The sequence below is a fragment of the Muntiacus reevesi genome, chromosome 5 (assembly GCF_963930625.1).
Source record: "Muntiacus reevesi chromosome 5, mMunRee1.1, whole genome shotgun sequence".
NCBI classification, from domain to species: Eukaryota; Metazoa; Chordata; class Mammalia; order Artiodactyla; family Cervidae; genus Muntiacus; species Muntiacus reevesi.
Window position 1 is genome coordinate 81,859,206 of NC_089253.1, and position 12,828 is coordinate 81,872,033.

At 38.4% G+C, this 12,828-nt stretch overlaps 1 pseudogene; it reads left to right on the forward strand.

Annotated features, from left to right (window-relative positions):
* Window positions 1–382: 382 nt before the first annotated feature.
* On the forward strand, window positions 383–12,585 carry LOC136169355 (ADP-ribosylation factor 1 pseudogene; annotated as a pseudogene).
* The last annotated feature ends 243 nt before the right edge of the window (window positions 12,586–12,828 follow it).

Here is a 12,828-nt window from a genome sequence, read left to right on the forward strand (position 1 = left end):
TGCCTCTGGGTAGTTGACTCAGGATTCTAGAAAACCAAACAGAAATAACGCCAGTCTCCTAAAGACCCCCAAACCTCATTTTCTTCTGGAGTAGTTAGCTTTGCACCTTTCTGTGAGGATGATTTGATTTGTGGCTTTCCTAACCAACTCACCTATGGCTTTATCAGGCTGTCCTACTTATTAAGTTAGAACAAAGAGCTTTTCAGAGGTCAGCCCAGGGAATCTGCTTTGGGATTCTGGAGGTGCTAGGAACACTAATGGGGAGTAGAGATGATGGGCACTCCTTTTTTGAAACTATGTTTTACCCTCATCAGGATCCTTTGCGCTACCACTTCTTATTTCCTGTTTAAAGTGAAATAAATTAGGAAGCATGTAAGTCAGAATGGGGGTGGAGAGCTCTGAGTCTATGAGAAAGGGTGATTTGAGGATTCCTCCTGTGCGTATGTAACCCAGATATGCCTTCTCTCCTTGTGTTTACACTTGCCCTTGTCCTTTGCAGTACCTGACACACACGAAGCTTTTTATTTTTATTTTTTTGCCTGTGTTGGGTCTTTTTTGCTGTATGCAGGCTTTCTCCAGTTTCAGTGAGCAGGGGCTACTCTCTAGTTGCAGTGCATGGGCTTCTCATTGTGGGGGCTTCTCTTTTTGTGGAACACAGGCTCTAGGGCACCTGGGCTTCAGTAGTTGTGGCTTGAGGACTCTAGCACTTGGGTTCAGGAGTTGCAGCATATAGGCTTAGATGCCCCAGGGCAGGTGAGATCTTCCTGCACCAGGTATCTAATCTGCCTCCCCTGTATTGACAGGCAGATTCCTAGCCACTGGACCTTCAGGGAAGTCCATGCAAAGGTTTAACAGCTGTCCCATCTTGACTGCCCACCTCTCAACTCCACTCCCTAATTTTCAACGTATTGTCAAGGTATTGGAAATACTTTATGGAAATCTGAAGGAGGAAACTAAAGAAGGACATTGCACAAAATATTTCACTTCTAGTCTTTATCTAAAGTTGATCTCCACACGGCAGTGGCCACATCTCTCTTTTTTGATCACTCCCTTACTGTTAACTTCACACTTAGTCACCGTAGACCATAAACTCCTCACACTTTTTCCTCTCCTCTATTTCAGATTCCCCAAATAATGTATCCATCTACAAAAGACCTCTAGCCTGCCTTAGCTTATCCTATAAATTGTATTTTCTATTTTGTATTGCTAATATTGGGCTTCTCAGGTGGCGCTAGTGGTAAAGAACCCACCCGCCAATGCAGGAGACATAAGAGACACAGGTTCAATGCCTGGGTAGGGAAGATCCCCTGGAGGAGGGCATGGTACCCCACTCCATTATTCTTTCCTGAAGAATCCCCATGGGCAGAGCTGCCCAGAGGGCTACCGTCCATAGGGTTGCAAGAGTCAGACACAACTGAAGCAACTTGGTTTGAATGCATGCATTGCTAATATTAATCTAAACTTTTTTGGTAATTAATCATAAGAGAACATAGTTGCTACAAAAAACAATCCAAATTAGTATAAAAGGCTGGAAAAGTCTATTGTCTATTTTAGGAAAATACTTGGAAAAATCAAAACTGTTCTGAGTGGCAAATGCACTGTGAAAGGACCATTTCTCAATGAAAGATCAGAACTGAAGGTCTATAGGGCTGGGCCTTGGGATATAAATATTCAAGTGGGGAGAAGCCTAAAGCTAAGGCTAAGGCGTGCATATATTTTAATTTCCAGGACTATCTTAATCAGCTGGGGCTGTTCGAACAAGGTACCACATAATGGGTGGCTTATAAACCACAGAAATTTACTTAAGCTCTGGAGGCTGGGAGTCAGAGATCAGGGTGCCGGCATGGTTCTGTTTTGGAGGGAGTGCTTTTCCAGGCTGCAGACTGCCAGTTTCTCGTATCCTCACAGGGAGGAGAGCAGAGAGGAGAAGCAAGCTCTTAGGAGACTCTCATAAGGGCACTAATCCCATTCAGGAGAGTGGAGTACCCGTGACCTCATCTAGTTCTAACCACTTTCCAAAGGCCCCACCTCCTAATAACATTAAGTTGGAGGTAGGGCTTTAAGCTGAGTTTTGGAGAGACACAAAAGTTCAGTCCATAAACAAAGACTGAGATGCTAACAGGTCACATGTGTCAGGTCTCCAGAACATTTTTTTTAACCTGAGAGCAACGTTGCCAAGCCTGGCAACGGCAACCTTACCTTGAGAGACCTCGGGAAAGCCAGCAGTCCCCGCCTGAGACAGTGCTGGTGCTGATGGGGAAGAGAAGAGTGGCATTGCTGCTTAACATTGGGACAAGCCTGCTGCCATTCATGCTCCTGAACTCTCTGTGGGATTAGACAAAGCTGTGCCTTTGCTTAACTTCTTTCTTCGCCCAATCCTGTATCTCTCTACTTTTTTTTTTTTTAATAGGCTCCTTTTGAGAGCACTTCCACAAAAAAATCTCTGTGTAAGATTCACCTTCTCAGACTTCTGGGAGATTCGAATAAGACATTTGCCAAGGTGCAAGTAGGGGGGTAAGGGAATGGAGTGTTCTGCTGGTCAGTGATATCACAACCTCCAAGCCTCTGTGTAGTTGTGGCTTCAACGTTATCTTAATGTTTACATATGGTAGATTACAAGAATCAGCACCACTTGCTCCCCTCACTTTAAGCAGTGGAATCTCTTTGTCTAAACTTTGAGTCTGTATTGGCCATGTGAGTTGTTTTTGGCTAATGGGATATTGGAGAAGGAAATGGCAACCCACTCCAGTAATCTTGCCTGGGAAATCCCATGGACAGAGGAGCCTGGTGGGCTACTGTCCATGTGGTTGCAAATGTCGGATACAACTTAGTGACTAAACTATCACTACCAACAACAGGATATCAGCAAACATGACACAAAGACTAGAAAAGTATATGCACATTGAGCTTGCTATTTGGCTGTTCTTCATTTCCTGGGTTATTATGTGAGTGAGCCTGGGCTATCCAGCTGAGTGATGAGACACATATGTCCTGGTTATGCACATTTTCCCCAGAAGAAAAGCTTCCTAGCTAACCAGAATTGTACTTTAGATACACTAGCGAGCCCATCTGAGATCATCAGAAGACCCAAACAACCCAAATTGCTGACCGACAGAATCATGAACTAAATAAATGCTTATTTTAAACCACAAAATTTTGTTTGTTTTATAGCAAACACTACCTGATATAGTATCATAAATTATGATGGCTCATTCATTTATATGTTTGCTGTTTCAGCAAAAAAGATGTTTCAGGCTCAAACTACAGTCCTGCAAATGCATATAGCATAATATATCCATATAAAAATAAGGATATATATATATATATATATATATATATTGCAAAAAAGTCTTTAATGACCTTCTTGAAAGTTAGGTGAATGTTGCAGGTATCTCTAATTTACATTCTGGGTAGGTGATTTATATACTATAATGAAGGAAAAGGTTCTTAACATTTATTGAGAGTCTCCTATGTGTTGCGAGTGTTCGTATATGCTATCTGATTAATGCTCATAAGGAATGGTTAATGTGCTGTATCTATTTTTAACAAGAGGGGAAAAAAAATCATCTAATGCTCAGAGAAGGAATGTAACTTGCCCATGGTTAGTTGGTTAGCAGATGGGTTTGAAGATTAGTTTTCCTGGTTTCAAAGATGCTAAAATCAAGGAATTCCCTGGCAGTCCAGTGGGAGTCCATGCTTTCACTGTCAGGGGCCCAGGTTTGATTCCTGGTGGGGAAACTAAGACACCACAGCCATGCACTGCAGCCAAAAAAAAAAGAAAAGCAATAAGTGTTGTTGTTTTTTTAATAAAAAGATATAACCAGGGAATTTTCTTTAACGCGTTATTTGTAAATCGGAAACCCAGGGCTTCTCATTGCAGAGTATCTTTCAAAACAGTATTACTGAATGAATCTTTGGACCCTATTTGCCACCCTTTCAATGTTGACCTCCATGGCTTATACAGACCGCAGATTTGTAAGGAATTTTCAAGCAATTGTCATTTCCATGTTTCAATTTAGAACAGAAAATTTTACAGTTTTCAGAGTAAAGGATAAACCTTTGAAATGTTCAAATAAACCCTTCCAGTCATCTAAAATATCTCCTCAAGCATAATATATATTTCACATTCAATACAAATGTTTATTGCGTTTCCCTGCTGGCTCGACAGTAAAGAATCCGCCTGCAATATAGGAGACCTCAGTTATATCCCTGGGTGGGAAAGATTCCCTGGAGAAGGCAATGGCAAACCACTCCAGTATTCTTACCCGGGAAATCCTATGGACAGGGGAGCCTAGTGGGCTACAGTCCATGGGTCACAAAGAGTGGGACACAACTGAGTAACTAACACTTTACTTTTACTTGTATGTGTCAGCCTTTGCCCTAGGCTCTGCAAAGGCAAGAAAGAGTAAGCATAGGGGATGGGGCCAAGATGGCGTAGCAAGAGAACGCAGAGTTCCGTCTGCTCACAACGAGGGCCTCTCCTAGGCGCTGGCGGGTGAACTCGGACACCTGGAGGGATGGGAGGAATCCCCGTAGGGCCAGGTAAGACATGGGAGGTAGGGCGGGAGAAAGGAAAAGTAGAGGCGGCACAAGGGGTTCCTGGGGGAGGGGAGAGGCTCGGGGGATAGGGGATTGGAGCGGAAGTTGGCCAGCATCTCCCCAGCCTGCTGGGCTCCAGGGTCTAAGACCTACCTAAAAGTGTTGGAGGTCTAATGGGGAGGTGGGGGTGCGCTGCATCTCACCGTAGGGGCAAGGGCACTGATAGAGGAGGCAATAGGGAATCTTTTTATCTTTAAATATTTTTCTTTTTAAAATTATTTTATCTTATTTTTATTGTTTAGTTTTTAATTTGATTTTTATTTTTGAATATTTTTATAATAAAGTATTTGGAAAGTTATTATTAAATCAAAATTAATAAAACATAAACGATTTTCCACTCCTCTGGTGTCTAAAGTTTGTCTGTCTCTTTTAAACAGTGTCAATCCTCAAGCATCTTATCAGATAATTAAACCATGAATTGTCAATTCAGTTGAACAAATTTTGATTGTACATCAATTATATGCAGGATTTTGTGTTGATGCTTACTGTATTATTTTTTCTCCCCTCCAGTTTCTGATTGATTGAATCAGACAGTCATGTCATTGTTTTTAAATTTGGTGCTTTCTGTTCTTTTTCACAGAATGTTTATTATTGTCAATGGTATGAATTTAGAAACATTCTGTTTTATAGTTCTCTGTAGATCGTCTTTTTATCTATTGATAGTAGAGGTTTCTTATAGATAATGGAGATTTTACCTTCTCAAAACATGTAATTGATGAAGCAAAATACTTTGCAATGTGGTAAGATAATTATGTTTTTAAAAAAGTGACTAGCCCACTCAGGTGAAGTCCAGCAGAGACTAATTCAGTGCCATACTCTGAGTGGCAACAAGTTCTGTTTGTAAAACTAATTTACTTTATATAGAAAAAGAATAGGTGAATTTCTCCATCAAAGTAGTGTAGTCAGGTGAAGTAGCCAGTCATAATTCTAAGCTTCACCTATTTGAAAATCACAAAAGGAATAAGAGGATGAGGAACACTTTTAGAATGTCTTTTATTCCCTGCTTACTCTGAAAAAAGAATCACCCATAATGGGATATATGAGATACTGCATTCACAGACCTTATAAGGTCTTTATTTGGGGTCAATGGTTAGAGCCAAAAGATTGATATCCCTAGGTATGATCAGGTCCTGAACTGTCTGAACTTCTAGAATTTGAGTACAATATTAGGAAAGCCAACACAAATTAAACATATTAACTCTCCATTGAGGTAACTTTGTGTAGCCAACATAAAGAATAAGATTATGGAAGGTTTCAAAAGCTCATTAAAGACATGGGAGAATCTCTAAAATGTTTATAAAAAAAAAAGAAAAACCTAAAAAAAAACCAAAAAAACCCCTCATTTTCTGAAATCTCCACACCTGTTATTGGGCCTGTCAAAAAGCAGGAGCTAAGTAAACAAGAGCTAAACTGAATGTTATTTATCAACACTAATAATGACTAATGTAAGATAATTTATAAAACTGTTAATGATGTTATGCCTCAAGTGGTAGCAGTATATAAGTATTGTGGTATATATACTCAAGGAAAATTAAATAATATACAAAGAAAACTAAAGAATATATATATATTTGATAACTTTATATATATTATATATATGTATGAAGTATACATGTACACATAAATATACTCTTTTAATTTTAATTTTCTTTAATATGTGTATATTACAACTAAGAAAAAACAACACCATTTCTGAGAGATGCAAGAATTTATGTCCCTAGGAAAGGTGACTACAGAGTGAAATAGGAAAAAATATACAGACTACACAACAGTCTAATGAAATGTTTCTACTGTTTCAAATATCTGACTATTTACTCTATATGGAAACACTTTCCAACTTGAAAGGAATCAGGCACCAATACCAGTATCTTGGTCACTGAAAAAATAGCTTCCAGTGGAAACTGGAATTTTGTTTTGTAAATCAGTGCTTAGTCTTAATGTAGCCAGTAATAATTGTGTGACTTTGAGAAAATCAATTTACTTTTCTGAGTTTCAATATCTTCTCTTGTACAATAAAACATTGTTTTATTGGGGAAAGTTTCCCCAGTTGTCCCCCTCAGAATGAAAGTCCTAGAAATGTGCTCAATCTGGAAGAACAACTGGACATTCACATTTACTGATCCACTCGTTTACTGACTTGCCATTGATTGTTCATTGAGTCCATGAGCATTTGTTAAAACTTACTCTATTTATTAAAAATATGTTTTCACTTTAATTTTCTTTCTGACTTCAGAGTATGAAGTACTACTCCCTCTGACATGAGGAAGGGGAATGCCATTTCTCAGTCCTGCCTTTTTCTAGTTTCCTGAATGAAAGCCTTATTTAGAAACGTCAGATGAGTATCAGTGAAGACAGATTCCTAGACTGTCAAAAAGGTTGCTGTCCATCCCATACAGGACTTTCTAAAGGACTGTGCTATCTCATGCCCTTATTCATCCAGGCCTCTCAATCTGGCTGCAGGACATGGTCTTTTGCAATGACATTCACTGAGTCAATATTTCCTATCGCCACTCTCAACCTTCTTATTCTTTTTAAAAAAATTTTATTGAAGTATAGTTGACTTATAATGTGTTTAATTTCCAGTGTAGAGCAAAGTGATTCAGTTATACATATATATGTGTGTGTGTGTGTATTCTTTTTCATATTCTTCTCCATTATATTTATCCAAGGACACTGAATGTAGTTTCCTGTGTTATACAGTAAGACTTGTTGTTTATCCATCCTATATATAATAGTTTGCCTCTGCTAATACCAAATCTCCTTCCCCTTGGCAACTTCAAGTCTGTTCTTTGTATTCTATGTCTTTTTTTTCTATATGTTTGTGTGTGTCATATTTTAGATTCCACATATATAAGTGATATCATATTGTATTTGTCTTTCTCTTTCTGACTGACTTCACTTAATATAATAATCTTGAGGTCCATCCATCTGCAGCAACAAATGCAGCCATTTGTTGCTGCAGATGGCATTATTTTATTGTTTTTAATGGCTGAGTAGTATTTCTTTGTATATATGTACCACATCTTATTTATCCATTCATCTGTTGATTTAGATTGTTTCCATGTTTTGGCTATAATAATAATGCTGCTATGAACACAGGGATAAGTATCTTTTTGAATTATAGTTTTATCTGGGTGTATACTTAGGAGTGGGATTGCTAGATCATATGAAAACTTTATTTTTAGTTTTAGTTTTTTATGAGCTTCCATACTGTTTTCAATACAGGCTGCACCAACTTACATTCCCACCAAGAGTGTAGGAGGGTTTCCTTTTCTCCATACCCTCTCCAGCATTTGTTGTTTGTAGACTTTTTAATGATGGCTATTGGATGGCATCAATGGGCACGAGTTTGAGTAGACTCCGGGAGCTTGTGATGGACAGGGAGGCCTGGCGTGCTGTGATTCATGGGGTTGCAAAGAGTCAGACACGACTGAGCGACTGAACTGAACTGAACTGAACTGATTCTGACCTGTGTGAGGTGATACCTCATTGTAGTTTTGATTTGCATTTCTCTATTATTTAGTGATGATGAGTGTCTGTTCATGTGCCTATTGGCTGTATGTATGTCCTCTTTGGAGAAATGTCTATTAAGCCTTATTTTGACCCCTTTACCTCTCCGACCCTTTGACTTAGCACTTGATCAGTGACTATATTGCTTTGATAATATGTTTGGTCAGGTTGCTTTGGCTCTGCATGGCCAGCACTTTCATTCACCATTTAGGTCACCAATTTCTTCCTCCACAGTCATTAGTAAGATGCACTCTTGTCTATCCTCATTCTCAGTGTCCCCATTGACGAGGCTTTCCATTGAAGAAGGACTAGAAAAGATCTGATAACTGCCTTTTCACCTTTCTTCCAATTTCCTGCAGTTTCTTATGAGTTTCTGTGGACACACTGTAGATCTCTGCAGGTGCCTTAGATTTTTCCTCTTGCCCCCTGCCATGTGGAGTCTACTGAGAAGTTGGAAAAAAATGGAGAAACTCACATTTATCATGTGCCTACTCTACCAGGAACTGATCTAGTTGCTCACTTAATGTCTTCATTACAGTCATTTCACAAAGGGAATAACTAAAGTTCACAGAAATTTACTTTTCTATAGCTGGTAAATGACTGAATTATGATTTGATCCCTGTGCCTATTTCTTTTCTTTCCCTCTCAGTGTCTCAGTTGAACATCTATTTAAGGACATATGGCCTAATGTTTAGAGAATCAGATATAATGAAGTTTGAGTTTCACATTATTTTCCAATACCAGTTAATAAATGATAATGAATACTGAACATATTCTTCCCTTTATTCCAAAAATACTTATTGGATAATTCTATGTCAGGCAATGTTCTAAGCATTTGGGATATATCAATGAAATAAAATGACAAAAGTCCTTGTACAGTTTCCATCCTAGTGGGTCAGGGGTAGAAAATAAGCAATAAGTATAATAATAAATAAGAAATTTTATAGTATATTCAAACGTGTAAATAAATTGGAGAAAAGAAATAGAGTAAGATAAGGGGAATCACATGGTACGTGGTTTAGAGGGAGGTTCATATTTTCAAACAGCGGCGATTGAGGGTATGACATTTGAGCTAAGACTTGAAGGAGTCAAGAGAGCAACTGGATGGTAGAAGAATTTCCAAAGACACTTATGTGACTGAAGCAGAGTGAGCAATATTGGAGTCTGGGAGAGGGAAGGAGAGGAATACGAGATGATACTCAAAGGTTTTTGGAAGGGCTTTTTCTTTATGTTTTTTGAAATAAGGACCCATTGAAGTGTTTGAATATAAAAGTGATTGATTTAAGCTTAAAAGAGTGCTCGGTTGGAAACAGACAGATAGCTTAAATGTCTAATTTATCATTGTGCATTTATCATAGCTTATTTATATAGGTTAAGACTGGATCTTACTTAACAAGATCAAAATCATGGCAAATCTTCATTTCATTAGACTAAGATAAGCCACTGAGAAGAGCTGGCTGCAAGTCAAGCCTACAGTGTTAACAGTAGTGAAGTGTAAGAGCCATGGGGTCAAGAAAAGAAAAGCATGGTCTGTGATTTAAGAATCTCAATTTATAACATCGGGCTTATTTCCAAGTTTGATCTCTTTGATGTGCATCTTTCTTTTCTCCATTTTGTAAAAAGATGTCAGTTTCAGAAATTGAATTTTCCCTGAAAGATCTTATTCTCAGGTATACATAAAACTTTAAATTTCAATGTCAGTGACAAAAAACCCCACAAGACTTTGGGCACAATTCATATGATTTTTCAAATTTTTTGAATATATGCCAGTAGCTACACAAAATTCTTTTAATACCTCTTAATTGATTCTTTCATATTCTCTGTTTTTCTTCCTTTTTTGCCTAGTTTCCTTAAAGAATCCAGGACAAGATGAATAGAAGAGCTTTCCAAATAAATGTGAGAATATGCTCTGTCATCCTCCTTTCTTTTTATGACTTCTCTCTTCTCCAACTTAGAATTTAGAATGTGAGACAGGAGATATTCTTACTCTCAAATAACCATTTGTATTTTTCATACCCCTTTTCCTCTCATCTGAAGCTTCAGTTGTATTTATATGTATTAAATATAAATTAAAAACACATTTGCAAAGGACCATTTAAATTCAAAGCACCAGTAACCCTCCCAGACTTCAGACAGTACTACAAAGCTACAGTAATCAAAACAGTGTGGTACTGGCACAAAAACAGACATATGGATAAATGGCAAAGAATAATCTAGAAATAAGCCCACATACCTGTGGTCAATTATTCTTTGACAAAGAAAGGAAGCATATACAATGAGAGAAAGTTTCTAGCACCTAGTATTGGGAAAGCTGGACAGCTACATCAGTGAAGTTGGAACATACCTCACACCATACACAAAAATAAACTCAACATGGCTTAAAGATTTAAACATAAGACACCATAAAACTCCTAGAAGAGAACATAGGCAAAGCATTCTCTTGACATAAATCACACCAATGTTTTCTTAGGTCAGTCTCCCAAAGCAATAAGAATAATAACAAACAAATGTGACTTAATTAAATTTACAAACTTTAACATAGCAAAGAAAACCATAAGCAAGATGAAAAGACAACCGTCAGAATGAGAGAAAATATTTGCAAATGAGGAAACCAACAAGGTCTTAATTTCCAAGATATACAAAGAGCTCATGTAACTCAACAACAAAATCAAGCAATCCAATCAAAAAATGGGCAGAAGTCTGAAACAGACATGTCTCCAAAGGAGACACACAAATGGCCAATAAGCATTTTAAAAGATGCTAATTATTAGAGAGATACAGATCAGAACTACAAATGAAGTACCACTTCACACAGGTCAGAATAGCCACTATTAAAAAGTCTACAAATAATAAATACTGAAGAGGGTGTGGAGAAAAGGGAACCGTTCTACACTGTTGATGGGAATGTTGGTGAAGGCAGTATGGAAAACAGTATGGAGGTTCCTCAGAAAACTAAAGATCCACTTTCAATTAGATCCAGCAATTCATTCCAGACAAAGCTGTAATTGAAAAAGTTATATGCATCCCAATGTTCATAGCAGCACTGTTTACAATAACCAAGACATGGAAACAACCTAAATGTCCATTGAAAGATAAATAGATGAAGATGTGGTGCATATATACAATAGAATATTACCCAGTCATAAAAACAATGAAATAATGCCGTTTGCAGCAACATGGATGCAACTATAGATGATCATACTAAGTGAAGTAAGTCAGAAAGAGAAAGATGTGCCATATGTATCACTTACATATAGAATCTAAAATATGACACAAATGAACCTGTCTATGATGTAGAAACAGATTTACAGACATAGAGAACAGACCCGTGGTTGCCAAGGGAGAGAGGAGGGTGGTGGAGGGCTGGATTGGGACTTTGGGGTTAGTAGATGCAAACTATTTCATATAGAATGTATGACAAAACCCACCACAATATTGTAAAGTAATTAGCCTCCAATTATAATAAATAAATTTTTTAAAAGAGTGGATGGACAACAACTTCCTTCTGTATAGCACAGGGAACTATGTTCAATGTCCTGGGATAAACCATAATGGAAAGGAATATAAAAAAGAGAAAAAATTCAAAGCCCCAGGCTGGAAATTGAAATATGAACATGGGCGTCAGCAAACCCTCTGAGCTCCAGCAGTGCGAAAGCTAGTGGCTTTCATTCCAGTGGAAACTTTGTTATGGGACCATTATTAAAAGCATTTTCTAATATTTTAATTCTGCATAGCCATGCAGAATTAACTGATTATGACAGAGACCATGAAGAACTCTTCTGCCTGCACTAGTATTAAGGAGTGGGTCACATGAGATGTTAGAAATTTTTGCTAGTTACTTTATAGCCCAGTTGCCTTACACTCTTGATGACCTTCCTTGCTTATTCTGGTCTTGTAAAATCATTATTGGAATCGTGTTGGAGTGAAACCAATGTCTGCCTCTGAGCAGCAGCTGCGCCAGGGAATATCTTTGCAAATCTCTTCAAGGGCCTTTTTGTCAAAAAAGAAATGTGCATTCTCATTGTGGGCCTAGATGCTGTGGGAAAGACCCTCACCCTGTACAAAGTGGTGAAATCGTGATCACTATAGGCTTCATCATGGAGACGGTGGAATACAAGAACATCAGTTTCACTCTATGGGACATGGGTGGCCAGGACAAGATCTGGCATCTATGGTGCCACTACTTTCAGATCATATAAGGTCTCATCTTTGTGGTTGACTGCAGTGACTGTGTGTGAATGAGGCCTGTGAGGTGCACATAAGGATGCTGGCAGAAGATGAACCCTGGGACTCCTTTTTCTCGTGTTTGCTAATAGGACCTCCCCAATGCAATGTATGCAGCCGAGATCACAGACAAGCTGGGTCTACACTCTGCGCCATGGGAACTGGTACATTCAGGCCAGCTGTGCCACCAGTGGGGATGGGCTCTATGAGGGACTGGACTGGCTGTCCAGTCAACTCTGGAACCAGAAATGAACTGTACTCTTTGCTCCTTCACTTTCCCCCCTTCTTCCTATCCCTGTGGTGTGAGTGCCAGAAGCTCTCTGCTTGACCAGTCACTGTGTGCTTCACCATGCTATAAATGTGCAGATGCAGCCTGCAACTGGATTTTTACTTAATGTAAACAATTTTTGTTTCCAATGAGGCAGTTTCTGGTACTCTTATGTAATATTACTCATTTTTTTTTAATTGTAAAAAGAAAATCAACCCACTATTTAG